The sequence below is a fragment of the Dendrobates tinctorius genome, unplaced genomic scaffold (assembly GCF_039654945.1).
Source record: "Dendrobates tinctorius isolate UK_male_01 unplaced genomic scaffold, ASM3965494v1 ptg000011l, whole genome shotgun sequence".
Taxonomy (NCBI): domain Eukaryota; kingdom Metazoa; phylum Chordata; class Amphibia; order Anura; family Dendrobatidae; genus Dendrobates; species Dendrobates tinctorius.
In genome coordinates, this window is record NW_027361679.1 from 3,375,955 (window position 1) to 3,402,293 (window position 26,339).

The following is a 26,339-nucleotide window of genomic DNA, read 5'->3' on the forward strand; positions in this document are numbered from 1 at the left end:
GAACTTTCGAGACTACTCAGGTCTCTTCATATATTCAGGTTCTATGCCTGATGAAGAGACCTGAGTAGTCTCGAAAGCTTGCAATGTATTACCATTAGTGTTGAGCATTCCGATACTGCAAATATCGGGTATCGGCTGATATTCGCTGTATCGGAATTCCGATACCGAGTACCGATATTTTTTCAATATTGGATACCGGAATCGGAAGTTCCCATAATGCAATGAGCCACTGTTGTGGCTGTGATTGGCTGCTGAAATGATGTCATCATGATGCGCGGTCTGTGCGCATCATGATGCGCGGTCTGTGCGGGCCTGCCGGGGGTCTGTGCGGGCCTGCCGGGGGTCTGTGCGGGCTGCCGGCGGTCTGTACGGGCCTGCTGGGGGTCTGTGCCGGCTGCCGGCAGTCTGTACGGGCCTGCCAGGGGTCTGTGCCGGCTTCCGGGGGGTCTGTGCCGGCTGCCGGCGGTCTGTACGGGCCTGCCGGGGGTCTGTGCCGGCTGCCGGGGGGTCTGTGCCGGCTGCCGGCAGTCTGTACGGGCCTGCTGGGGGTCTGTGTGTGTGTGCAGTCATCGTCCGATTGGATTACAAGTCCCATCGGGCGATGCCTGCTACAATGAGAGTGATTGACACATTAGCCAATGATGGTACAGCAGTAGTCCCATCATCCAGCTAATGTGTTGAATGTAAAAAAAAAACAAAAAACCATACATACTACATACATACAACATACATACTACATACATACTTCATATATACTACATTCATACAACATACATACATACTACATATATACTACATATATACTACATTCATACAGCATACATACATACTACATACATACTACATATATACTACATTCATACAGCATACATACATACTACATACATACTACATATATATTACATTCATACAGCATACATCCATACTACATATATACAACATTCATACAACATACATACATACTACATACATACTACATATATACTACATTCATACAACATACATACTACATACATACTACATTCATACAGCATACATACATACTACATATATACTACATTCATACAGCATACATACATACATAAAACATGCTACAGATATAATACATACATACTACATATATACTACATTCATACAGCATACATATACACTACATATATGCTACATATATACTACATTGGTACAGCATACATACATACTACATATATACTACATTCATACAACATACATACTACATACATACTACATTCATACAGCATACATACATACTACATATATACTACATATATACTACATTCATACAGCATACATACATACATAAAACATGCTACAGATATACTATATACATAATACATATATACTACATTCATACAGCATACATACACACTACATATATACTACATATATACTACATTCATACAGCATACATACATACTACATACATACATACAACAGACATAAAGCATGCTACAGATATGCTACATACATACTACATACAATACATTCATGCATTCGTACAATACATACATATAGACATACAGTACATACAACATAGAGTACATACTCACCATTACTTGTCACATTGTTCCCCGAAGTCAGTGTCATCTGTGAAAAAAATATGAAAAAAACAAACCACCAAATACTCCCTGTTCCGCAGAAATCCACGAGTGTCCCACGCCGATCTCCCGTGGAGAACAGCAGCATCAGCTGATGCGACCGTTCTCTAGGGGCTGTAGGAATCCAATGATGGGAGGTAGGTATCCTTCCGCACTGTATTCCTCCGCCACTGTAAATAAAAATAGTCCCTAGTCTCACTTTTGGCATTGCCGTGTGAGAAAGTTCCCACGCAGCTTTTGCCATAAAGTGAGACTAGGGACTATTTTTTTACAGTGGCGGAGGAATACAGTGCGGAAGGATACCTACCTCCCGTCATTGGATTCCTGGAGCCCTTAGAGAACGGTCGCATCAGCTGATGCTGCTGTTCTCCATGGGAGATCGGCGTGGGACACTCGTGGATTTCTGCGGAACAGCGAGTATTAGTTGGTTTGTTTTTTTCATATTTTTTTCACAGATGACACTGGCTTCGGGGATCAACGTGACAAGTAATGGTGAGTATGTACTCTATGTTATATGTACTGTATGTCTATATGTATGTATTGTATGAATGTATTGTATGTAGTATGTATGTAGTATGTATGTAGTATATCTGTAACATGTTTTATGTATGTTGTATGTATGTAGTATATATGCAGTACGTATGTATGCTGTATGAATGTAGTATATATGTAGTATGTATGTAGTATGTACTGTATGTTGTATGAATGTAGAATATACAGTATGTAGTATGTATGTATATATGTTGTATGAATGTAGTATATATGTAGTATGTATGTAGTATGTAGCATGTATGTATGCTGTATGAATGTAGTATATATGTAGTATGTATGTAGTATGTATGTATGTTATATGAATGTAGTATATATGAAGCATGTATGTATGAATGTTGCATATATGTAGTATGTATGTAGTATGTCTGCATGCTGTATGAACGTAGTATGTATGTAGTATGTATGTAGTATGTATGCTATATGAATGTAGTATATATGAATTATGTAGTATGTAGTTTGTATGTAGTATGTATGTATGCTGTATGAATGTAGTATATATGAATTATGTATGTAGTATGTAGTATGTATGTATGTTTTTTTTTTTTGTTTTTTTTTTTACATTCAACACATTAGCCGGATGATGGGACTACTACTGTCCCATCATTGGCTAATGTGTCAATCACTGTCATTGTAGTAGGCATCGCCCGATGGGACTTGTAGTCCCATCGGACGATGCCTGCACACACACACAGACCCCCCCCCCCGGCAGCCGGCACAGACCCCCTGGCAGGCCCGTACAGACCCCCGGCAGCCGGCACAGACCCCCCGGCAGCCAGCACAGACCCCCGGCAGGCCCGTACAGACCGCCGGCAGCCAGCACAGACCCCCCGGCAGGCCCGCACAGACCCCCGAGAGGCCCGTACAGAGCCCGCCCGCACACACAGACACGCACAGTGTCCGCCCATGCACCGCCTACACTCTTCCCCCCTCCCGAACTTGATGTACAAGGAAAGAAAGGGTTTTTTTTAAATCCGATATTTCTGTCCCATTGATTTAAATGGGACTTCCGGTATCGGAATCGGCGATACCCGATACTTTTTGTGTATCTGGCCGATCCAATCCTATCTGATATTTCTGGATATCGGATGGCATCACTCAACACTAGTTACAATCTTTTCAGTTAGCCATTAGAAAGTATCAACCACTGAGGACTCTTAAATCTAAAAAATTTTCTAACCCCAGCCAGAAAGCAGTATCAGCTCAAAGTGATGGGAGTACTACACCTTGGAGATAAAATACAATTTTTGTACAATTTTCTTTGTAGCCACTGCTAGTTGGGAGCATGGCCTAATGTGAACTGTGGGAAAAACCTTAGCTATATTTTGGGCATGATGATGATCACAGCTGGGATGCCAGTGTGAAGAAGCCATGTACAGTATAGTTGTAGTGTGACTGATGTATTTGATGTGTGTAAACCATATATTTAAAAGAAAAAACGGTTTGGCATCGTGTTAGTCAGTTGAAAAAAGATTGTTCTCAGTGAGAGAAACAAAATAATAATCTTGTAGTTATGCTACCTTTTAATGGCTAACAAAAATAAAATAAGTTATGTTGCAAAGCAAGCTTTCGCAAGTACTTGGGTCTCTTCATTAATCATGGTATAACTAAGTAACCTACAATCAAGTTTATGTTGGGATAAAAGGTATTGAAGCTTTCATGACATTTTATAAGTTCTTGTCCAGACTCAGTCAAGATCATTAAGATGTCTTAGGCCAAGCGTTTGATGGAACAGGATGATAAAAAGTAATTCTCCAGTTTAGCCATGAAAAGCTTGGCATACGGTGATGTCAATTTGCTGTCCATAGCAATTCCGGTGTGTTGTAAGTCAGTTTTCTGCATAATTATTTTGCTTCTAGGGGCATGTTAAGCACTTTGTTAACATACAGTATAGTTGCATACCAGTGGATTAGTTAGGTGGAAGCGACTGACAGATTCCCTTTAAAGCAAACCTGTCATCAATATTTTGCTAAGTAAACTACAGACATTGTCAAGTTGGCGCTTTTACACTAATTAAAATAATACCTGGGTTGAAGAAACCCTTCTTGTGGTTGTTGTTTAATCTATGGTAGAAGTTTTCAGTTAATGAGATTCTCGTGCGGGACTGTGGGCGGCACCTTTTTCTGTGCTCTGACCCCATCATCAGCATCATTGTGGCTGAAATGACAGGTTACTGAACCTTCAGTAACCTGCCTCCAATTTTAAATACTGCCTTTGGGCAGTTAATATTGTGGTCTTTTTTTTTTTTTAAATGTAACTCCAGAAAAATGATGCTGGTGGCTTCACATGCGCAGTAGCATCTATCGCTTGCCGATAGATGCTACTGAGCATGTGCAGCTGCCATTTTGCTGGAACCAATTTTTTTTTTCTTCAACAAAATGACAGCACCGGGACTTGCATAGATTAAGTGCATCGCCTGCAGATAGATGCTACTGCGCATGCACTGCCGCAGCCGCGGGATTGCGAGTGCCGGCATACATCTCTGGAACGGAGTCGGTATGGAAGGTGAATATAGATTTGTTTATTTTATCGGGGCTGAACATTTAGTTTAAGAAGGGGTTGTCCTAGTAGTGGACAACTCCTTTAAGGTAAGTCATCCTAGTAATTTGAATAATTTGCACATTAAACAGCGATATTGTTATGCATGTCCCTGCTTACACACAGCAGCATGTATGTTATAATATAATGTAAATATTGTATATGATATTTCATAAAAAAGTTTTATTTATTGGGCTTAATATACTGCTTGGATTTGGTTTGCTTTTTATCTTCAGGGTTCCATTTTGATGAGTTTTGCTCTGGCTAATTAGAAGGCGTATTGGTAATGGGTATCTTGTTTTAGTTATGGTTGTTGTAAAGCAGAATTGTTAATTGCATGACTTCATTATTCAGAGATATACTGTCATATGCATATTACTGTCTCTTACAGAGATAATGATTTGTTGTAAATGCTGGTTGAACTGTCTATAGATATAGATTCCAGGCCCCACAGGGGCTAATTGTCATTATAGAGTAATATCGAGGTACAATGTATGGCAATGATGGAGTTTCTAAGCCTCTTGTATGTTCTAAAGTTATATGTATTTAATATATTTTTCTGTTGGAAATTGCCCTCATGATATTTTAACATGCTAACAACTCCACTGGGCCAAGCCTAATTTATAAAAGTTTAAAGAATAGTGTAAAACAAACCCCATAATATACTGTATATAGGAGGAATAAAAAAAGCTAAATACAAACACACAATATTTTTGAATTTTTTTTTCTTAGGAATGTACCGTAAATCATTGTATTGGTTAAAGCAATGTCAAATCTGTGGTATGATCTTGTAGTTACATTGTCAGTAAAGCTTTGAGACTGATAACTGAGAGCATTGTAATGATCACACCAGTAGATAGGTTCTAATGTCCAAAGAGATGTAAGGAGACAGGGAAAAAAGAGTTGACAAGAGCAGCAGTGTTCATGAAGTAAATGACATTTCTCTTATCAAATTTCCTATTATCCACTACCTCCTGAGATTCCTGTCAGATTCTGTCCTATCAAATGCACAATATACATGGGAAAATGGCTGAACATACAGTCAGGGCACCTAAATTGGAACATAAAAACAATAAAAAGTCAATAATGTAATAAAAAATGAAAGATGATTACTTTTACAGGACAGGAGGAGGACTAAGACTACTTTCACATTTCCGTTTTTTAGCATCAGGCACGCTGCGGCGAAATTTGTAAAAACCGGATCCGGCGCCGCTTGCCACCAGATCTGGCTTTTCTCCCATAGACTTTCATTATCACCGCATTGCGCCGGATGGCCATGTGTCGCGTCCGGCTTTTGACGGATACGGCAAAAAGTGTCTGTCCGGCGCCTGGAAAAAACGTTTCATGTAACGTTTTTTCCTTGTGCCGGACCGCTTTTTCACACAACGCATGCCCGGAATATGTTCGCTGGAATGAAATTTAACCCTGTCAGTGTGGAAAAAAAATCTCTCTCTCTCTCTCATCATGCGATGTATTCCTTTAAATTTCTGCTGCACCGTATCCGGCCAAAAGAAGGATCAGCGTTTTCAGCCGGATCTGGTAGTCTGACTTTTCACCGCACGCCGCCGGATTACAAAACCGGAAATATGAAACTAGCCTTAGAGTCTGATGTTCGTTGGTTATAATATTTTATACAGTATGCAGAATGAAACTTGGTCAGTTTGCTTTACATAAACCAATATAATCTCACATTTCTGAAAATACTAAAATAATAATTATTTAGAAAAATCTACATTTCTTTTAAAGGGTTCCAAAAGCTTACATCATATGAAGGTAAAGTTTTACACAATGCACAAAAAGAATGCTTAGACATATAAACATGTATGTATATACTGAATATATATATACAGTATTTATATATATATATATATAGTTGTAGCCAAAAGTATTGACACCCCTGCAATTCTGTCAGATAATACTCAGTTTCTTCCTGAAAATGATTGCAATCACAAATTCTTTGGTATTATTATCTTCATTTAATTTATCTTAAATGAAAAAGCACAAAAAGAATTGTCCTAAAGCCAAATTTGATATAATTCCACACCAAAGAAAAAAAAGAGGGAGGACAAAAGTATTGGCACTGTTCGAAAAATCTTGTGATGCTTCTCTAATTTGTGTAATTAACAGCACCTGCAACTTACCTGTGGCACCTAACAGGTGTTAGCAATAGCAAAATCACATTTGCAGCCAGGTGACATGGATTAAAGTTGACTCAACCTCTGTCCTGTGTCCTTGTGTGTACCACATTGAGCATGGAGAAAAGAAAGAAGACCAAAGAACTGTCTGAGGACTTGAGAAACCAAATTGTGAGGAAGCATGAGCAATCTCAAGGCTACAAGTCCATCTCCAAAGACCTGAATGTTCCTGTGTCTACTGTGCGCAGTGTGATCAAGAAGTTTAAAGCCCATGGCACTGTGGCTAACCTCCCTAGATGTGGACGGAAAAGAAAAATTGACAAGAGATTTCAACGCAAGATTGTGCGGATGTTGGATAAAGAACCTCGACTAACATCCAAACAAGTTCAAGCTGCCCTGCACTCCGAGGGTACAACAGTGTCAACCCATACTATCTGTCGGCGTCTGAATGAAAAGGGACTGTATGGTAGGAGACCCAGGAAGACCCCACTTCTTACCCCGAGACATAAAAAAGCCAGGCTGGAGTTTGCCAAAACTCACCTGAAAAAGCCTAAAACGTTTTGGAAGAATGTTCTCTGGTCACATGAGACAAAAGTAGAGCTTTTTGGGCAAAAGCATCAACATAGAGTTTACAGGAGAAAAAAAGAGGCATTCAAAGAAAAGAACATGGTCCCTACAGTCAAACATGGCAGAGGTTCCCTGATGTTTTGGGGTTGCTTTGCTGCCTCTGGCACTGGACTGCTTGACTGTGTGCATGGCATTATGAAGTCTGAAGACTACCAACAAATTTTGCAGCATAATGTAGGGCCAAGTGTGAGAAAGCTTGGTCTCCCTCAGAGGTCATGGGTCTTCCAGCAGGACAATGACCCAAAACACACTTCAAAAAGCACTAGAAAATGGTTTGAGAGAAAGCACTGGAGACTTCTAAGGTGGCCAGCAATGAGTCCAGACCTGAATCCCATAGAACACCTGTGGAGAGATCTAAAAATGGCAGTTTGGAGAAGGCACCCTTCAAATATCAGGGACCTGAAGCAGTTTGCCAAAGAAGAATGGTCTAAAATTTCAGCAGAGCATTGTAAGAAACTCATTGATGGTTACCGGAAGCGGTTGGTCGCAATTATTTTGGCTAAAGGTTGTGCAACCAAGTATTAGGCTGAGGGTGCCAATACTTTTGTCTGGCCCATTTTTGGAGTTTTGTGTGAAATGATCAAAGTTTTGCTTTTTGCTTCATTCTCTTTTGTGTTTTTTCATTTAAGACAAATTAAATGAAGATAATAATACCAAAGAATTTGTGTTTGCAATCATTTTCAGGAAGAAACTGAGTATTATCTGACAGAATTGCAGGGGTGTCAATACTTTTGGCCACAACTGTATATACACAGTATATATATACAGTATATATTTATGTATATATATATATATATATATGTGCACTGCATTTTTCAGACTATAAGACTTTTTTCCCCCAAAATTTGGGCATAAAACACGGGTGCATCTTAAAGTTGGAATGTACTTACAATTAGCGTGGTGGCAGCATGAGTCAGGCAATTCTTCCGGTGGTCTGACGCTGCAGGGCGTTAATCTCACTTCCATTCCAGTCTGGTGCGGCTAGTGTGGCAGGTTCGGCGGTGCTCGGTGGTGGGGCTCTGGCGACATTTTGTGAAAGCCCAGAGCCCTCGCACTTCCATCACCTAGATGCTGCGGCCTGCGGGAAAATGGCCGACGGAGGCGGCGCATGCGCAGATTGAGATCTTGGCACCGAGATTGCATCTCCTGAGATCTAGGGAATAGAGATGAGCGAATATGTTCAGGTTCCCTCTTATTCATCAAGCTATAGCGCTTGCTGAATAAGTTGCAGAGGGAGCCCTGCGTCCTGGATTGCGCCAGCTGAACAGCTGATCGGAGCGCAGCTGCATGTGTTGTGACTGTGTCACAGCCTGTGTGTTGGGCTCTCCATGCATGTGCTGTGACTGTGACACAGCTGCGACACATGCAGCTGCGGTGCAAATCAGCTGTTCAGTCGGCACGATCCAGGAAGCTGGGTTCCCTAGGCAGCATATTCAGCAAGTGCTATAGCTTGCTGAATAAGAGGTGTGGCGTGGCTAAGGGTTGTATGGTTGATGGGAGGTATGTGGCTCAGAGATGGGTGTACTTGGTAATGTAAGCCCTAATTAATATCATTCTATTTCTGATGTTTTGCAAGGACCTGTGGTGAGGTCACAATCACGTGACCAGTCAGCTGCTGGTTTCGTGGGTGTGGCTAGAACTTTATAAGCTAGATAGTCCATGAGCCAAGAGCCAATTTTGACGATATCGGTACCACCCGGAGTGACTAATTCTCTTTGGTGTTTTTAGGTAGATGCATGTCTGTAGTTTATGTTTTGATATGATAGCCCTTGCACATCAGTAGCTTAACCCCTTCAGGCCTATTTGTACCCAAATGCCTAGGCCATTTTTTGTAAATCTGACCTGTCACTTCATGCGGTAATGACTTTGGGACGCTAACACCTACCCACGCCATTCTGAGATTGTTTTCTCGTGACATATTGTACTTCATGGTAGTGCTAATTGTGAGTCAATAGATTTTACCTTTCTGCATAAAAAATTACAAAATACACGAAAATTTGGGAAAAATTTGCTATTTTTGAACTTTGAAATTCTCTACTTTTTACAAAAATGCTGATACCCCCATAACAGTTATTAGTTTTCATTCTCCACATGTCTACTTCACATTGGCATCATTTTGGAAATGAAATTTTATATTTTTCGGATGTGATAAGGCTCATAGTTTTATACGCAATTTTTAAAGTTTACGACTAAATTTCCAAAACCCATTTTTCCAAGGACCAAGTCAGTTCGGACGTCACTTTATGGGTCTTGTATAACAGAACCCACCCATACATTACCCCATTTTGCAAACTACACCCCTCAAGGTGTCCAAAACGGATTTTCAAAACTTTGTTAACCCCTTAGGTGTTGCACAGGAATTCAAGCAAAATGACAGTGAAATATCAAAATTTCAATTTTTTGGCAGATATTCCATTGTAATCCAATTTTACCTGCAACCCAGCAAGGGTTAACAGCAAACCCAAACCCAAAATTGGTTACCCCAATTCAGCAGTTTATAGAAACACCCCACATGTACACGTAAACTAAATTATGGGCGCGCAAGAGGGCTCAGCACAGAAGGAGGGCTTGGTGGTTTTTGGGATAATAGATTACACTGGAAGAAATCCAGTGGGCCATGTCGTATTGGAGAGACCCTGAGGTACCCCCAGAGTGGAAACCCCCAAAAGGTTACCGCATTTTGGAAACTACACCCCCTAAGGAATGTTTTAGGGGGTATAGTAACCACTTTGACCCAACAAGCGCTCCATTGGAGTTTCATGCACTTGGTTGAGGAAATTGAAAAGTACGTTTTTTACCGAAAAATGTCGTTTTAGGCCCACATTTTTCATTTTGAAAAGGGGGACCAGGAAAAAGTACATCCCACTTTTTATTCCCCATTGTCTCCCAAACATGGCAATACCACAAGTGTTGTCTAAAACCACAGTATTGGCGCACGGCAGGCTTCGTAAGCGAAGCTGCGGCAAAATTCACTGTAAGAAATCGATGGGGCCATGTCACATTTGGAGACACACTGAGGTCCCGCACAGTGGAAACCCCAAAAAAGTGACCCCATTTTTGAAACTACACCCCCTAAGGAATGTTTTAGGAGGTACAGTAACCACTTTGCACCGGGAACCGGCTCCCGACCCGCGGCGATCGCCCGGCATATGATCCGGGTACGATTCGCCGTACCGCTACGGCGGCCGGCGCGAAGGGGTTAATGGTATTTTTCACCTTTTGAATAGATCCTACCTATATTTCCAAAAAATAATGATTAAAGGTCGATTTAGGGGAAATGCCAAAATGACAATACAATGCATGTAGTATTTGTAACAAAATTTAATCCAAGTTATGTAAATACACACTGAACATGTCATGGGCTTGTCCATACTAATGTGTGTGTGTGTGTGTGTGTGTGTGTGTGTGTGTGTAGGTGTGTGTGTGTGTATATATATATATATATATATATATTGTGTGTGTATGTATAATTATATAACGTTAATCCATAATATCTTCAACATCAGACTCTGAATCTGACTGTTGTTCTACTGGCTCGTCTTCAATACCCTTGTTCTGGCATGTCTGTAACCTGCACATGTCCGTGCACTTCAGGCCATTGCTGAGGCAAGTACACTGAGGAAGTTTGCATGACCGCACACACTTGCAGGACAGTATCTGGATAATAGCTTCTGGTGCTGGTGCCCCTCGCATCCACTTGACAACAAGCTTTCCGTCATTATCTATCATCCAACCGCAGTCTGTTGGGTTTGCAACAAATGGTTGGCTCTGCAGACTTCTCCTCCAGATCGTAGCCTGGTAGTTTGCACGCAGTGCATGCATGAAAAGGCAGTCTTGGCAAGGAGGGAGTTGACTTGACTCTACCACTCCACGTCTGGCACAGAACAGCTGATACCGGAGCCTGTTTACCTCAGTTGTTTGGGTAGTTGGCAGGTACATGTGGCAGGTGATTTCCTGTAACTTCTCAAAGAGTTTGGGAGACACTTCCCATGAACGACCAACTTCCTGAAAGGCATCCTGGTATGTCTTGTTCATCTTCAACTGCTTGAGTGTCATCATCTTCCCACTGCCAGCGAATGCACTGACTGTGTCACAGCCTGCATACCAATCAATGAATCACACACGCTGCCTCCCAATGTTCTGCTCAGAGTGGTGATATTCAGGAATCTTGTCCGGTTCTGTGTACCGCATTTCTGGAACAGGTGGGATGGGATTTTGTGGCACATGGCCAGACACAGGACCATGACATCAGTATCCTCTGAAGTGATGATGACAGACTTGTAACCAGATTCTGCTGCATGAAGAGCATGGAGAAGGAGGCGTGTGTCTGCTTCCTCCTGACTTGACTTAAGGTCAGCAGCCTCTTCCCACTGTTCTTTGGTGATCTTAAAGCAGAGCTGCTCACATGTGACATACATCTCCTTCTCCTCAAGCTTCTCCCTGTGGTGTTTCGCCTTCCATTCTTCTACCAGAAACTTTATGAGACTTGCCTTGTTGGAGGAATTACTTAGCAGCTTTCTCCACTGCTGGATGTTGTGCCCATGTTGAATGTTCTTGAAATGGATCCCTGTGCCTTCATATCTGTTGACTCTTTCTGTATCTTTGATGGATGTCTCCTTGTAGACGTCAAAGACAATATCAATGCGCTTGCTCTTAGCACCCTCATGGATAGCGCGACTCATTGCTGTGCCTGCTAGCTGGGCAAATGTTGCATCGTTTCCCTTCAGTTTCTGAACCAGGCTCATCCCATCAATGATGGTTGCAGAGGGCTCAGGGATCACCTCTGCAGGAGGAGCATTCCTCTCCAACTCCCTTGCTAGGGCAGCCTTGTTGGTCTTGCGGATAGACCCATCACCGTTGGCAAGTGCCCATGGCAATGGCCCCAGGGGATGAGTCAAGACATCACTCATTTGTAGCTTTCTGTTCTCAGCTACAAGTATCATCTGGCCAAATAGGTTCCTGTCAGCCTTCAAAATTACCTCCTTGCCAAGGCCTTGTCTGTGTGTCTTCATTCTGATGTTAGAGAACGTTTTAAGATTGTTCTTCGTCATCTTGTCATGAAACAGTGTAGTTGGCGTATCGGTACCCAAACGCTCATCCTTGAATGTGTGATATGCATCCTCTCCTATACTGTATGCCCCTAGAAGGTCTTTGGCTACATCTGGTGGTGCTGCAGTCGCTATTGATAAACTGATAAGTTCACCATTATGCTCTTTGTTGAAGGGGTTCAACCAACCAGTCTCCAGCAGTTCAACAAAAGATCGGATATCGGCTTCATCTCTTCTAATCCTGGACACCTGTAGGTCTGAATGACTGAAGTCAGTATATTGTTGGCCTACTAGGGCCCTCAGCTGCCTCAAGTACATGCTGCGGTACTCCGATGTCAGGTAGAATCTGGCGACAGCTCCAACTTTGAGGCTGAAGCCTTTTGTGCCCCCTGGTGTCTGGGTGTCTTTGTTGACTGTTTCTTCGATGGTCTGGTCCACAGGAATCCGTCCAAAAGGATTCTTGCTACCGATCTGGACCGAAAAGCCACCTTTCATGAAGTATTCATGGACCTCTGGGTGGTCTATGGGCAGCCGAGACATCGTAGCATAGTAATAGGTTAGGTATCGGGCATAGTTGACCTTGTCATAGGCAAAACACCACGGTATCATCTGTCGGATTGCTCCTAGGTGAAGCATCCAGTTGCCTTCTCTTGAAGCTCGAACCAGGGCCAGCATGGTCTCGACCATGTCCAAGTATGACATCCAGAATGCTGAGAGTTGTTCATTTCTGAAGGTCTCAAGATAAACTTGAAAGAGCTTCAGGGTAAGTGTGCAAGATTCATTATCCAAGAACTTTTCGAAGGATCCCTGCGACACACTGGTGCGAAAGTTTGTGATGTTCTTTAGTGTTTCATTCAGATGGTGAAGGTCCCTTGCATGGTTTTCTTCTAGCCATGGAAGGAAGTTTTTCCATGCAAGCCTCATAAGTGCTTCATAGACCAGCTTGTGTAGTCTCACTGCTCTTTTGTACCTCCGGCCGTCCATCACTCCAGACACTGATCCTTCAGCGATGACACCGGATTCAACACACAGATCTCTAAGGCCTGCATCCTGAAATCTCTTACCTATGATGGAGAGGAGATTACAGATTGTGTGGAAGACACCCATTCTAATTATAATGTTCTTGAACTTCTCCTGTTTCCAGATAACCTCGGCAGCTTTGGCATAGAGTGCTTGATCAAACACGCACACAATTCTGTTAAGCTTCAGGGTCTGCATGATGGCATGTGTTTGCTCCAAGACTTCATTCACAGTGGACATGGCTGTTGCAGGAGCATTGATAGTGGGCAGGTAGCTTACAGTGTCCTGGGCCACTACAATGTCGCTGCGGATTTGGATGTTGAACCCAGTCCAACTTCTAATGGTCTGATCCTCATGGTCTGACATTCTAGCCAGAAGCCAGATATGGTTCTTGGTTTTTGAATCCTGGACCTCCTCAGTATTGTTAACATTCGCAGTCTCAATCCTGGGTGGCCCTCCCCGCCGCCCAACATTGTATATTGGTAGCATTAATTCTGTCGGAATTATGCTTCTTTTCTTCGACTTGGTTACATCTGGCAGGACTTTTGTCACAGAGCATGCAACATTGGACTGAACAGCGATGCCATTGACTCTATGAGATGTACCTGCTCCACTTAGTGTCTCCTCAAGTCTGTCAATGTTATCCCAGGCCAAGGTCGTGAACACACCAGGGTAGATATTTGCTGGCATTGGGATGTCATCCGTTGAACATTCCAACTTCTGGATACAAAGGGCTGTATCGATCTCCTCAGCCGTTGAATATGACACACAGTGGCCAAGATGATTCAGAGTTCGAACCAGTTCTGTATTGCCGGTCAAAGATTTAATTGCAAAGGACAGCAGTACGTGCTTGGGTGGCTTTGTCTTTCCATTGGTAACAGCAAAAACCACGTCACTTCGAGAAGGATGTGGCAAGACGTTGAGCTCTTTCAGAGGGAGTTTGGCACTCACAATCTCCTGTAAGCAGGATTTGCAGGAATTGAGTGACTAATGCAGGAACGACATTCTGATCTGTATCGGGAGGCCATGGCTGACTCACATCTTGCTTCTTGAACTCATTCCTCAGCTGCATTGCTGCTTTGGTTACGACATCTCCAGAGTTAGCGGCTCTTGCTTCTTGCAGATCTTTTGTCATGCTGTGTGCTTGCCGGGCAAGGTCATCCATTGATAGGCTATATGGATAGACTAGAAGCTTACCTTTCTCATCGGAGAGAAAGCGGAGTGATTCACCAAACTCTGTTTCAAGTTTTCGGCGAACATGTTTCTTTGTCGATGGTTTCAGTTTGATGATACCACGGGACATCATGCATCTCTGAAGCCTAGATGTGAGGTTTATCATAGGCAGTACTTCTGGGTTTGGGAACAATTCAGTCCTTATATACAAGAAGAGTTCCTCAAGGGCTTCTCTCTCTGCCTCTCCGTAGCGTACTTCCTTGCTTTCTTCCTGATTTTCTGCTGCACCAGACCTACAGGCCACTTGGGAATCATCTTTTGTGAATAGTTTGTAGCACGACTTGTGGTAGTGCCCCTCTGAAGCAACAAGGTCTCTGCTAAGTAAACCAAGGATTCTCTGTGTGCCTTTCCTTATCGCTGCTCTGAGGATCGTCTCATCTGCTCATAGCTCAACACACTGGACGATTGGCTCCCTTGTTTTTTCTCCTTTGAGATACTTGCTTGACTTCTCGCAGAACATACATACTTTGGCATACACCCTGCTATCACTGGGGGTACCCCTCGGTAGCCTCCTCCTGGGGATTTCGCTTTCTGTTTCGACATTGACACCCTTGGCAAGGATAGAATCCAGTGACTTCTTCATTGTAAAGAGACTACGACATTTACGGTGATATTGTATGTGTGGTATTTCTCGTTCTTCAAGGCCCTTAGCTGCTTCCAGGACGGATTCATGCTGTCTGATCTCTGCAGCCCTAAGCAATGTTTTCCAGGAGTCCATATCCTGTAGGGACGCCAGATCATCACTGTCATCATTAGAGCAGTGTATGATACAGTCGATCCGTGATTTCTTCCTCGCTGGTACTTCCATCATGCCATTAGATATGTCAGTAAACACCTGCAAACACAAAAAAAAACATTAAAACCCTTGGCACCGAGCGCCATACGAGTACTGCTCTCTCGTCCTGGACCAAAAGACAAGAGCAGTACTAGTACGGCACAACCCCTTTAGCATCCCTGCCGCTAATCGCGCGGGGATCGGGGGTAGATGGCCGCACTTACCGGCAGCAGGGCTTGTCCTCTCGCCGTGTGTGGCCATCGATGCCGACCCCCTGCAGCTAGAATCACTGTGATTCGCTGGGCTATATAGCTATATATATAGCCCAGCTAATCGCAGCATGCCTTGTAAAACATGGCGTGATTTGCTGCAGGGGTTCGTGCCTGTGGAGCGATTGGTGCATTTACCAGTCACTCCACAGGCCAGGCGGAGGATGTCAGTGTCTGATCTCCTCCCCCTGTGCTGCGATTGGCTAGAACATCGTTCTAGCCATAGCAGCGATGTAGCAGGGCCGACACAGTGTCGCCTCTGCCTGTATGAGATCCTGTCAGCACAGGGTCTCATACAGGGACGATCGCTGCACTGTGCAGGCTGGCCGGACCTGCCTGCACTCGCTGGAACTTGTGGTACCACAAGTCCCAGCAAGTCTGGGCAGGCAGGCAAAAAGTGTAAAAGAAAGTTAAAAAAAACAAAAACACTACACTACACATCCCCCCCCTCCCATATGCGCCAATACTGTGGTTTTAGACAACACTTGTGGTATTGCCGTGTTCGGGAGACAATGGGGAATAAAAAGTGGGGTGTACTTTTTCCTGGTCCCCCTTTTCAAAATGAAAAATGTGGGACTAAAGCGACTTTTTCCGGTAAAAAAACGTACTTTTCAATTTCCTCAACCAAGTGCATGAAACTCCAATGGAGCGCTTGTTGGGTCAAAGTGGTTACTATACCCCCTAAAACATTCCTTAGGGGGTGTAGTTTCCAAAATGCGGTAACCTTTTGGGGGTTTCCACTCTGGGGGTACCTCAGGGTCTCTCCAATACGACATGGCCCACTGGATTTCTTCCAGTGTAATCTATTATCCCAAAAACCGCCAAGCTCTCCTTCTGTGCTGAGCCCTCTTGCGCGCCCATAATTTAGTTTACGTGTACATGTGGGGTGTTTCTATAAACTGCTGAATTGGGGTAACCAATTTTGGGTTTGGGTTTGCTGTTAACCCTTGCTGGGTTGCAGGTAAAATTGGATTACAATGGAATATCTGCCAAAAAATTGAAATTTTGATATTTCACTGTCATTTTGCTTGAATTCCTGTGCAACACCTAAGGGGTTAACAAAGTTTTGAAAATCCGTTTTGGACACCTTGAGGGGTGTAGTTTGCAAAATGGGGTAATGTATGGGTGGGTTCTGTTATACAAGACCCATAAAGTGACGTCCGAACTGACTTGGTCCTTGGAAAAATGGGTTTTGGAAATTTAGTCGTAAACTTTAAAAATTGCGTATAAAACTATGAGCCTTATCACATCCGAAAAATATAAAATTTCATTTCCAAAATGATGCCAATGTGAAGTAGACATGTGGAGAATGAAAACTAATAACTGTTATGGGGGGTATCAGCATTTTTGTAAAAAGTAGAGCATTTCAAAGTTCAAAAATAGCAAATTTTTCCCAAATTTTCGTGTATTTTGTAATTTTTTATGCAGAAAGGTAAAATCTATTGACTCACAATTAGCACTACCATGAAGTACAATATGTCACGAGAAAACAATCTCAGAATGGCGTGGGTAGGTGTTAGCGTCCCAAAGTTATTACCGCATGAAGTGACAGGTCAGATTTACAAAAAATGGCCTAGGCATTTGGGTACAAATAGGCCTGAAGGGGTTAAGCTACTGATGTGCAAAGGCTATCATATCAAAACATAAACTACAGACATGCATCTACCTAAAAACACCAAAGAGAATTAGTCACTCCGGGTGGTACCGATATCTGGCCCGGCTCATGGACTAAGACTACTCCTGAAACCCAGAGCTGTGTGTTGGGAGGACTAAGCCTCCCGTGTGTGCGGAGGCTCCAGGACTGAGTCTGAAGTAACGGACACTTGTGTTCTCTTTTTGCCTAAGCTAAAGGCTATCTCTTTTGTTATGCGCTGCTTTATGGGTTTATGTATACTATGAGTTATTTTTATATGGTTTCAATCAGTTTAATATAATATACACTGAGATGAGGTAAGTAAAATGTCACTGAAACTTACTTAAGATAAAGTAATGTAAATTACTGGTCATTTGTTTATCCATCAACAAAGGACCATTGATATTTAAGGCAACTACCCTAATTAGATTGGGTGTGTTAACTTTCCCAAGGATGTTATCTTGTGCTCCAAAGCCCCTCCTCCAGCTTGCTGTATTTCTGCCATGTGGCACACATGAGGCCTCCTCTAGCTTCCTGTATTATATACTGGTTAAAACAGGTATTGAGGGGATGTGTTTATAGCCAATGCACAATAGACTTGTGACATCATTCCCCACATGGTGGGGCTGGACACACCTTTTAGCTGGACATTTAAAAGAACTAGGACACATGTGCTCACTCTCTTTTTGGCACCTGGAGGATGACTGGTAGATGTCTATCTGAATAATGTAATGTATGAATAATGCTTGTTTCTGATTAATGCATATGTATTTATAGTTTTATACTGTTTATTATTTGATCTTATCACTTATTAAGTAAATCAATTTAGTAAATTAAATTCTTGTGTGAGCATTTTCTTATTCATTACAATCCATTGGAACCGTTACAATACAGTTTATGATGCAATAAACCCCATAAGCTTTAAAGGAACCTGCCTCCTGATTGTCTCCCGCTGCACCTGAGCGAGTCTAATCCCTACAATTGGTGCTAGACGTGCGGGCAGCGGTCCCAGCAGAGACTTGAGACAGTTGCTGCATGTCCTGGGTCAAGTTTTCAGTGAGGCAGCAAGCTCTACCTGGAATAATGGAGGACCTGCTGAAACACCTGGTCCAGTCCCAGGCACAGCAACAAGAGACCAACAGGCAGTTGTTACAGCAAATACAGCAGAGCCAGCAGGAGCAACAGCAGCAGTTCCAGCAGAGCCAGCAGGAGCAACGGCAGCAGTTCCAGCAGAGCCAGCAGGAGCAACGGCAGCAGATGCATCTTCTGGCAACCACCATCCAGGAGGGCAGGATGAGCGCCCCAACCCCAGGTCTGGCTGATGATACCCACGTCAGGAAGGTGGTAAGACGCGCAATACAAAAATGACCCCTGAGGATGATGTTGAGGCCTTCCTGACAGTGTTTGAGAGGGTGGCTGAGAGGGAAAAGCTTCAGCCAGAGCAGTGGGCAGAGGTACTGGCCCCATACCTGACGGGGAGCCCCAGAAGGCGTACTATGATTTGACTTTGCAAGATGCCAAGGAGTATCCCAAGCGAAAAGCCGAGCTTCTCGCACGTTTGGGGGTGACAATGACTGTCAGGGCACGGCGAGTTCACTGCTGGGCGTATGACCGGGACAACCCCCCTGGCTCCCAAATGTTCGACCTGTTGCACCTGGTCCAGAAATGGCTGCAGCCCAAGTCTTCTACGCCTGCGCAGATGGTAGAGCGAGTGGTGATGGATCGGTTTGTGCATTCCCTGCCGAGACCCCTACACACTAGGGTTGCCCAGGGTGACCCCCAAAATGCCGATGAACAGGTCGGGCTGGTCGAGAAGTACTAGGGGATGGAAGGTTCCTTGGGGAAGCAGCCCATTCCGTATTGGGGATCCCAGCAGGGGGTGGAGTCCCAAAAAGGGGTGGGGCTTCCAAGGTCAAAAGGTTCGGGGGAGGCGGTGCCCAATGTCCCCATGGGTGATATTATTTGTTGGAGATGCCAGGGGCCAGGACATATAGCTGCACGTTGTCCCCAGACCACTGAGCGGATGGACTGCAGCATGGGACGTTGTAGTTCGTACTATGCATACCCAGCCTGCAGTGTGAATTCTCCACCCAATGAGAGGCCTCAGGCCTGTCCCTTGAAGGTGAACAGTCGAGCAGCAATGGCGCTTCTGGACTCCGGGAGCTTGGTGACCCTTGTGTGGGAGGAACGACCCCTGTCGAGTGTCCGGGCCGGAACCAAGGGAGCCGTCATCTGTGTTCTGGGGGGGAACTGTCCCCGGGGGACAGAGTTCGGGGATGGACCATTGTGACAGACAGATGGGCTGGGGGAGGGACCAGTATAAAGGAGGCAGGGAATTCCCGGGACGATGAGTCAGCAGACCGGGACAGAGGCAGCAGGAGACCGCAGGAGCGACTAAAAGCTAGAGCGACTTACCAGTGCCAGGGAAGACGCTCACTGAGGACTCCAGAGGGAAGGCGCCAAGGCGATTCTCCTAGACTTGCCCCGCTTCAGCCCGCGGCCAATGCGGCCCCAGTTCGACCCATGGCCGCTGCCGCCTCACCTCAGCCCACGGCTGCGGCCTACCCATGGTCGCCCACGGCCGCTGCCGTCTCATTCCAGCTCGCGGCTGAGGCCCACTCCCCACCACCCGCAGCCGCCCAGCTCTCACCAGTGGCCGCGGCAAGTACAGTGCTGTCGGCGGCCACCACTGTCCCGCTCTGGTCCGCAGCAGGGGCCGAGCCTCTGCTGACCACGGACTCCCCGGCGCAGCCGTTAGCTGCGCAGGTGGCCTGTCATCCACCACCCCACCTCGCTGCCGCTTGCCCCAGTCCGGGGGTTGCGGCCCATCCGTCCAAGGACTCTGCCGGGTCCTGTGGGGCTCCAGTGCCACAGGTGCGCTGGAGCACGCAAAGGCTTCGCTAACGTCTCAGCAACTGGGCCCAGCGACTACTGCGCCGAAAGACCACCAACCCGAACGGCGAGGAACGTCTGGACGGCTAAGTTGACTATATAATTAAGGACTCGTAGTCAGCCATACCGCGGCCCTATAGTGACCGGCTATTGCCGGAAGTAGTCGTGTTCTATCCGTTTGTGTTTGCTTGTATAGAGCCCCTGCGAAAGCAACCCGTGTTACCCCTTTTGTTGATCAGGCCATGACTGAGGAAAGTTCCCTCTAGTCTTATAAACGTTATTCTAGAAAGCACCAAATTGTCTCGTGACTCGCAGACGGCGGTGTGCCTGATCAGAGTGGGGCTGCGGGCGCTGATGATGATGTGGGCCCCCGCTCCAGCATCTCCCTGGGGGCTATGCTAAGTAACTTGCCCCAATTTGCTGGCTCCGATACGCTGTTGTGGAGCTGGACAGAACGTATGCGGGGCCTTTTCCGCATGCACCCCATGACCCCCGATTTAGAGGCTGAGGTGGCCCTTATGGCACTAGATGGGAAAGCTTGGAAGTCGGTAATGTTGAGATCCCCGAGGCGTCGCAACACCTTCGCCTTGGTCTTGCTACTCAACGATTCCACGCAGGAGACCCTAAGTCAGTGGGGTTCTCTCACGGCCTAGGGGCAGGTCTTCCAGGGGTTGGTGCGGGAGGCGCGAGTGCTCCAGGAGTGTCAGGGGGGTGAGGCGCTGTGCAAGGTTATTGCGCCGGCGGCCCCCGCACTCGTGCTTCCTCCGGGGCAGACGGTGGTGGCTGTGCCGATTCGCGCCCCGATGCCACTGGAGGGCATGGAGGTGCAGGTGGAACCCTGTTACTCGGAGCGCCTGCATCCTGGCATCCTGGTGGCCCGCTCCCTGGCCACAGTGCGGGAAGGGACCATCTTGGTATTATGTGTCAATCTGGAAGATCAGGATATCGCCCTGAAGCCCCGGGCCGAAATGGCCAAACTAGTAAGGCCCTTGGAGGAGATGCTGCTGGACCCCGCAGTCCAGTTGAGGGTGCAACCCGAAGATCCCTGGGCCATAACCGTATGAACCCAACAGACTGCCGCACCCTCGGCTCAAGAAAAAGGGCGAGTCATCCAGGAGAAAATGTGGGCTGAACTTTCCGGTCTAGCGCTAGCCCAGCTTCTCCAGGTAGAGACACATCTTGTACAATTTTACAATGTCTTCGCCAGCCACGAGGACAAATTCGGATGTACCACGGCCATCACACATGGGATCCCCACGGCGGGGGCGGCCTCCATCTGGGAGCGATATCGGCAAATACCACCGCAGCTATACCAGGAAGTGAAAACTCTATTAGCCCAAATGCTCCGAAAGGGGGTCATACGAGAAAGCCAGAGCCCTTGGGCGGCCCCTATTGTCCTGGTTCGGAAAAAAGATGGCACTCTGCGTTTTTGCTTGGATTATCGGAAGTTGAACGCCTGCACCATCAAGGATTCGTATCCGTTGCCCCGCATAGAGGAGTATCTGTCCGCTCTGGGGAACGCGACATACCTTTCAACCCTGGCAGGGTATTGGCAGGTGCCGATGTCGGAGGAAGACAGAGCCAAGACGGCATTCCCATGGGACTGTTCGAGTTCAATCGGATGCCATTTGGGCTGGCCAAAGCCCCAGGAACTTTTCAGCGGTTGATGGAGCGGTGTCTAGGCGACCTCAACTTTGAAGCCACGTTGATATACCTGGATGATATTATCATCTATTCTGCTACGCTCGAGGACCACCTGAGGTGGTTGGGGCAGGGCTCGGCCGGCTGCAGAAGTATGGGTTAAAGGTGAAGCCCCAGAAATGCCACCTGTTCCGCACCCAGATCGAATACCATCTCGGCAGAGGGCGTCCGACCATCCCTGGAAAAGGTCGCTGCCACCCAGGGGTGGCCTACCCCCGAGACAGTGAAGGACGTGCGGGCCTTCTTGGGGTTGGCCGGCTACTACCGTCGGTTCGTGAATAATTTTGCATGCCGAGCTCGAGCCCTGCAAGACCTGCTGAAGTGGGCTCCCGCCAGGGCGAATGGACGGAAGATCCAGTGGCAGCAACCGCAAGAGGATGCGTTTCAAGATCTCAAAGCTGCTCTCTCGGACGCACTGATATTGGCGTATGCGGATTTTTCGCAACCGTTCATCCTGCATACCGACGGGAGCCTACAGGGACTAGGAGCTGTGTTGTCCCAGGTGCAGGGCGGCCGGGAGAAAGTGATCGCCTACGGTAGCCGGTCGCTGCACGACTCAGAACGCAACCCAGACAATTACAGCTCCTTTAAGCTCGAGCTCCTTGTGGTAGTGTGGGCAATGACGGAGCGATTCACAGAGTACCTGGCGGGCTCTGAAGTAGTAGTGCGGACCGATAACAACCCGTTAGCCCATTTGGAGAATGCCAAACTGGGGGCCCTAGAGCAGCGGTGGGTGGCTCGGATGGCCAAATTCAATTATAAGATCATCTACAAATGGGGAGCTGAAAACGTACACACCAATGCGCTCTCCAGAATCCGACACACCACCCCAGGAAGAAGTCGAGACGACGAATTAGAAGCAGATGAGACGCCGTTCACCCTTACCACCACCGCGCCTACAGTCAACACGCAAGAAGCGCCTCATCTGGGACTCCTAGGAGGGATGCTGGAACAGCCCCGCGACAAATGGATTCAGCAGCAACAGGAAAATACAGAGATTGGGCTCCTGCGCCAATGGGTAGCCACCGGTAAATTGCCCACAGGCTCACAGAGACAGAATTTGACCCAAGATATGTTGCTGATGTTGCATCAGTGGGAAAAACTAGTCATCAAAAAGGGACTTTTTGTCACGCTGCGCTCATCTGGGGGCGGAACCTTGGTCCCGACGTCATCTCTTCCGGAGCCGCGGTCGCTCCTTGTGTCCCGCCGGTGCGCATGCGCACATCTCGCACCTAGGTTCCTGTCTCCTTCATGTTATGTGTGCGCTTGCGCGCTCCTCTCAGTTCGGCCTCCAGGTCCGTCCTCTCTATGGTACTGGAGGACTTGACCTGGATGCTCTAGCGATCATGTGCTATATCAGGCTACTTCTTCCTAGGGGAGGTGCCTGATTATTGTTGTGCTTCCTGGCTTGGTCTGCCGTGTCCCTGCCTGGCTGTGCGCTGTATTCGGGTCCCCTGTCTTATACTCCGTTGTGCCTCTTGGAACACACTCAGAACCTGCACTTTGCCTTGTACTCTGTTGTGCCTCTTGGCACACACTCTGAACCTGCATTCTGCCTTGTACTCAGTTGTGCTTCCTGGCACACGCTGACCCTGTACTCTGTCTCATACTCAGTCGTGCCTCCTGGCACATGCTCAGGCCCTGTGCTCTGTCTTTATACTCAGTTGTGCCTCCTGGCACACACTCTGACCCTGTATTCTGTCTCATACTCAGTTGTGCCTCCTGGCACACGCTCTGGTCCTGTGCTCTGTCTTTATACTCAGTTGTGCCTCCTGGCACACGCTCTGTCCCTGTACTCTGTCTCATACTAAGTTGTGCCTCCTGGCACATGCTCTGGTCCTGTGCTCTGTCTTATACTCAGTTTTGCCTCCTGGCACACGCTCTGACCCTGTACTCTGTCTCATACTCAGTTGTGCGTCCTGGCCCACGCTCTGGTCCTGTGCTCTGTCTTATACTCAATTGTGCCTCCTGGCACACGCTCCTATTCAGTACTCTGTCTTATGCTCAGTTGTGCCCTCTGGCACACACTTTGCTCCTGTACTCTGTTACACCTCCTGGCACACCTGTTGCCTAACTCATTACTCTGACGTGCTCCTTTGCACGCATCCTGCTTTGCTCACACCCAGACGTACTAGTCGCTGCACACCATATGTGTCCCCGTGTACACGCCTTGCGTTCCCGAGTACACCCAGTACAGTCCTGTACACCATGTGTTCCTGTGCCCACGCTTTACAAGTTCCTGCAGACACACTCGTGTCTCCTGTGAGCCGGCCACCTGGTGCCAGCAGTCGTGGTACCTCATCCCCTGGGGCTTGCCCCTGACACTCCCTGTATTGGGGTAGGTCCTCACTAGGTCAGTTCACCCTGGGAGGGTTAGTGCCACGATCCAGAGGGTCCACTTCAGGAGTCACTTTTATATATCGAAAAGCCATGTCACGCACCACGTCAGCGACGATATGGCAGGTAATCGTGCCAGGAGCCCATCTCAACCAACTGGCCCGGGACGCCCATGAGAAGGGGACTCATTTTGGTGCTCAAAAGACTTTACAATGGTTGCAGCAGATAGTGTACCACCCACGCTTGCAAGCTGCTGTAGAAGAAGTTTGTCGAACCTGCCGCCCGTGCAAGCTCGCTAAACCCCAGCGCAACGAGCCCCGGTGCAAACTATTGTAACATCAGCCCCTCTGGAGCTTCGTATGGTGGACTATCTGACCATAGGTCTGGCCTATCAGGGGTATGAGCATTGTCTCAATATGGTGGACCATTTCATCAAGTTCACCGTGGTCACCCCCACCCGAGACCAAACTGCGGAGTCGGCTGCCTATGCGATTTGTAAGAACTTTATTCAAGTGTACGGCTGTCCACAACAAATACATTCGGACCAAGGAGCGTGCTTCCTAGGAAAAGTCATGGAAGAGCTACATCATCTTTACAGTATCGATAAATCGCGGACTACGCCGTACCACCCGCAAGGAAACGGAGCCTGCGAACGACTCAATCGTACACTAATCCAAATGCTGTGCACCCTGGAGAGCGACCGCAAGGCTCGCTGGCCTGAATATGTCCCCGAGCTGGTGTGGGTGTATAACACTTGGGTGCATCGGGTGACTTGTTACACCCCCTACCCCTACTCATTGCTGTTCGGACGGGAAGGCAAAGGAATTACGGAGGTGGAATTGAGCCTGGAGGAACCCCAACCCTGGACCGGGGTATCCTTGTGGGTCCTAAACCACCGGTACCGGCTGCAGACCCTCCACCGTATCGTCCATACGAAGCTCCAGGATCTAGAACACCAGGGGGGAACACTGCCCCCACCCATTGACTTTCAGACTGGGGATCGGGTACTCGTACTTGATCAATGTCCCCAAAACAAGTTAGAACCACAGTGGGAGCTGAGCCCGTACCGAGTGCTGCGCCGAATAAGCCCTGACGGGCCTGTGTACGAAGTACAATCTGAAGGAAACAACGCACCTCTCACTCGGGTTGTGCACCGTAACATGTTACGGCCTTGTACGTCTACCGATCCCCCGTGGCTCGAGCTGACCCTCCAGGTCCCCGGCCCCCCACCCACGGTCTGGGACCTGGATGATAAAGAGGACTTCCCGTCACATCTGCGAGTCGGCCCCAGTAGTGGCCCTACAGTAGACACAGGGATCCCACCAGAACCAACTATTCGACCACCCTCCACCACCCCAGAAGACTCCACTACACCCAAGCTTCGACGCTCCAAGCGGTCAACAGCTGTCAAACCCCCTGAACGTTACGAACAGTACCAGTTCGTATGGCGATAAGGACTGTCGTCGCAAAAAACTAACCCGAGTCTACGAAAACCCTCACCCGAGGACTGGCGAGCATACAGGGCGGGGGAGTGTGGGAGGAACGGCCCCTGTTGAGTGTCCGGGCCGGAACCAAGGGAGCCGTCATCTGGGTTCTGGGGGGAACTGTCCCCGGGGGACAGAGTTCGGGGACGGACCGTTGTGACAGACAGATGGGCTGGGGGAGGGACCAGTATAAAGGAGGCAGGGAATTCCCGGGACGATGAGTCAGCAGACCGGGACAGAGGCAGCAGGAGACCGTGGGAGCGACTAAAAGCTAGAGTGTCTTACCAGTGCCAGGGAAGATGCTCACTGAGGACTCCAGAGGGACGGTGCCAAGGCGATCCTCCTAGACTTGCTGCCCCACTCCAGCCTGCGGCCACTGCGGCCCCAGTTCGACCTGCGGCCGCTGCCGCCTCACCTCAGCCCACGGCTGCGGCCTACCCGCGGCCGCCCGCGGCTGCTGCCATCTCATTCCAGCTCGCGGC